The 3,837-nt window shown below is 45.4% G+C and overlaps 1 pseudogene; it reads left to right on the top strand.

Annotated features, from left to right (window-relative positions):
- The first annotated feature begins 261 nt into the window (after positions 1-261).
- LOC129467407 (MAPK-interacting and spindle-stabilizing protein-like) lies at positions 262-2,273 on the top strand (annotated as a pseudogene).
- The last annotated feature ends 1,564 nt before the right edge of the window (positions 2,274-3,837 follow it).

Raw genomic sequence — 3,837 nt, 5'->3', positions numbered from 1 at the left:
TGGCCTGATTTGCCCTGCCCCAAGGTTGGCCCAGCCCTGCTCTGGCACTTCCTGTCATGCCGTGTCCCTGGCCTGTGCATTGGCCCTGGCCCTGTCCTGCTTCTGGCCCTGCCCTGGAGTTGACCAGGCACTGCCATGGCCCAGTGCTGCATTGCCCTGCCCTCTTCTGCCCTGGTGCTGCCATGGCCCTGCCTGGGCCCTAGCTCTGCCTCGACTCTGGACCTGCCCTGACCCGGCTCAGCCCTGGATCTACCCTGACCCTGCCTTGGTGTTGCCCTCCCATCTCTATGTCCCGGCTCTGGCCCTGCCTTGCACAGGCCATGCTCTGCCCTGCGTGTCCCAGCCTGGGCCCAGCCCTGGTCCTACCATATTCCTGGCCCCAGCCATACCCTTGTTCTGACCCTGACCTTACCCTGGCCCTCTCCTGGCCCTTCCTTGGTTGTGCCCTGCCCTTCCATGCCCTGGCCTTGCCCTCACCCTGCATTGGTCCTGCACTGGTCCTGCCCTGCCCTGGCACTGTCTTGGCCCTGGCCCTGCCTTCTCCCTGGCCTTGCCCTTGCCCTGCCCTTGCCTGACTCCAGGCCTACCGAGTCCAAGAAATAGCCCTGGACCTGCCTTGCCATCCTCTGTCCTGGCCCTGTATTGTCCCCACCATGCTCTGGCCCAGCACTTGCCTTGGCCCTGTTGCTAGTCCTGCCACTGCTATGGCCCTGCCCTGTTTTTGGCCATGCCCTGTGCTACCCTAGCCCTGCCCTGCCTTGGCCTTGGCCCCACCATGGCCTTCTCCTACCCTGGCCTGGCCCTACCCTAGCCTTTTCTACCCTGGCCTTGCCGTTCCCTGGTCTTGCCCTGCCCTGGCCTTGCTTGCCCTGCCCTGGCTTTGGCTTTGCCTTATCCTGGTCCTAGTTCTGCCCTGGCCCTGCCCTGCTCTGGATCCTCTCTGGTTCTGCCTTCTCTCTGGCCCTGCCCTTGCTCTGGCCCTGTCCCTGGCCCAGCCTTGACGTTGGCCCTGGCCCTGTCAATCCCCAGGCCCCACACTGGCCATGCTTGGCCCTGGCCCCTCCTTTGGTGCTGCCCTGGCCCTGCCTTTGCCCTGTGCTATCTTAGTCCTGCCATGGCCCTGAACTCGCCCTGGCCCTACCCTCACCCTACACTGGCCCTGCCCTACCCTGGCCTTGCCCTGTCCTGGCGTTGCCTTTGGCCTGCCCTGGCTCTGGTTCTGCCCTGGCCTTGCCCTTGCCCTGGACCCTCCCTGGCCATGTTTTCTCCATGAACCTTCTCTGGCCTTGCCCTTACCCTTTCCGCTTTTTGGTCCTGCCATGTTTCTGGCTCTGCCCTGTCCATGCCCTGGACCTGGCTCTGGCCCTGGACCTCCCTGTCCCTGCCCTGCCATACCCTGGCTGGTTCCTTGCTCTACACTGACCCTACCCTGCCTTGGCCCTGTGCTACCCTAGCCCTGCCCTGGCCTTCTCCTGGCCCTGATCCTGCCATGGCCCTTGCCCTGCCATGGCCCTGCCCTGGCCCTGGTTCTGCCCTGCTTCTGGCCCTGGCCTTGGTCCTGTCATGTCCCTGGCTGTGACCCTGCCCCTGGTTTTCCTCTGGCCATGACCCTGCCCCAGTTCTGTCGTATCCCTGGCCCTGTCTCAGTTTTGTCCTAGCCCTGGCCTTTCACAGTACTTTCTGCTTAGTAAGGGCTCCATAGTGTCTGTGAGTTGAATGTTGTGTTCATAGAATCTGCCAAAACAGAAAGAAAAAAAAACAAAATCTGATGATGAGAAGTTAAAGCTTTGTATGTAATATTCCTTGAATTGTAATTATTAGTTGTATTACTTATCAGTTATTAGCCTGTCATTAGTTGTATTACATATAGGTCATGGTTTTGTACACGTAATTCCAAACCATTGATACTGTTAAAAGAATATATGAATATATGAAAGAATGTGTAAACGTAAGAATGTATGAATATCTAATGACCTTTCCAAATTAATTTTTATTTTTAGCTCTATTAGATTTTTCTCAGTGTAACAAATGTTTATGCCTATGTAATTAAGGGCATATTTCCTGTACAGAATATTCATATTACCTAATTGAAAATTATATAATGCAAAACTATAATACTATTTTTAGTCCAGGCATGGTGGTTCATACCTGTAATCCCAACATTTTGAGAGGCCAAGTTTGGAGAATCATTTGAGGCCAGGAGTTGAAGACCAGCCTGGGCAACATAGTGAGACCTTGTCTTTATTAAATAAATAAATAAATAAATAAATAAATAAATAAATAAATAAATAAACAAACAAACAAATAAATAAATAGGTTGGGCACTGTGGCTCATGTCTGTAATCCCAGCATTTTGGGATGCCAAGGCAGGAGAATTGCATGAGCCCAGGAGTTTGAGACCAGCCTGGGCAGCATAGCAAGCCTCCATCTCTACAAATAATAAAATAATAGCCAGGTGTGGTGGTGCGCACCTGGGGCCCCAGCTACCTGGAAGGCTGAGGTGGCAGGTTTGCTCGAGGCTGCAGTGAACTGTGAATGCACCACTGCATTCTAGCCTAGGCCACAGAACAGGACCTTGTCTATAAATAAAGAAATAAGTAAAAATATAAATAAAAATAAGAAAAAGCAATATACGTAAATATAAATATAAATACATATAAATATAAAAATGAATACATGAAAACAAACAATTTTTAAATTTAACATCACTGAGGGCATCCTATCCATTTCATTTCATGATTCCATTACATCATTTCAGTTAGATGAAATGATCAGATGACTTGAGATGAGATGAAATGATGAGACGAAATGACGAAATGATGAGATGAGATGAGATGAAGTGTTGAGATGAAATGGTGAGTTGCAATGACAAGACGAAATGACAAAATTGAAAAGAAATTGAAAGGAGATGAGATGAGATGAAATGAGATGAAATGAGATGACGGATGAAATGATGAAATGATGAGATGAAATGATGAGGTGAAATGAAATGAAATAATGAAATGATATGAAATAATGAAATGAAATTGAAATGAGATGAGATGTAATAATGAGTTAAAATGATGAGATGAAATGAGATGAATGACGAGATGAAATGATGAGATGAGATGATAATATGAAATGATGAGATGAAATGAGATGAAAAATGAGATGAAATGATGAGATGAGATGAAATTAGATGAAAAATGAGATGAAATGATCAGATGAAATGAGATGAAATGAAATGAAATAATGAAATGAGATGAAATGAAATGAAATAATGAAAGGAAATTATGAAATGTACTGATGAAATTGAAATGAAATTAAAATAAGATGAAATGATGAGATGAAATGATGAGCTGAAATGAGATGAAATGATGAGATGAAATGAAATAATGAGATGAAATGTAATGAGATGAAATAAAATGACATAATGAAATTAAACAATGAAATGAGATGAAATGAAATAATGAAATGATGAAATAATGAAATGGAAATTAAATGGAAATGATGAGATGAGACGAAATGATGAGATGAAATGATGAGATGAGATGAAATGAGATTAAATGATGAGATTAAATGATGAGATGAGATGTGATGAAATGATTAGATGAAATGATGACATGATATGATGACATGAATTCAGATGAAACAATGAGATGAAATGACAAGATGAAATGATGAGATGAAATGATGAGATGAGATGAAATGAGATGAGATGAAATGTAATGAGATGAAATGACATAATGAAATGAAATAATGAAATGAAATGATGAAATGGAATAATGAAATGGAAATGAGATGAGATGAAATGAGTTGAAATGATGAGATGAAATGAGATGAAATGCTGAAATGATG

The sequence above is a fragment of the Symphalangus syndactylus genome, chromosome 18 (genome assembly GCF_028878055.3).
Source record: "Symphalangus syndactylus isolate Jambi chromosome 18, NHGRI_mSymSyn1-v2.1_pri, whole genome shotgun sequence".
Classification (NCBI taxonomy): domain Eukaryota; kingdom Metazoa; phylum Chordata; class Mammalia; order Primates; family Hylobatidae; genus Symphalangus; species Symphalangus syndactylus.
Note: the sequence above shows the minus strand (reverse complement) of the source record. Positions and strands in the feature narration are given on the sequence as shown.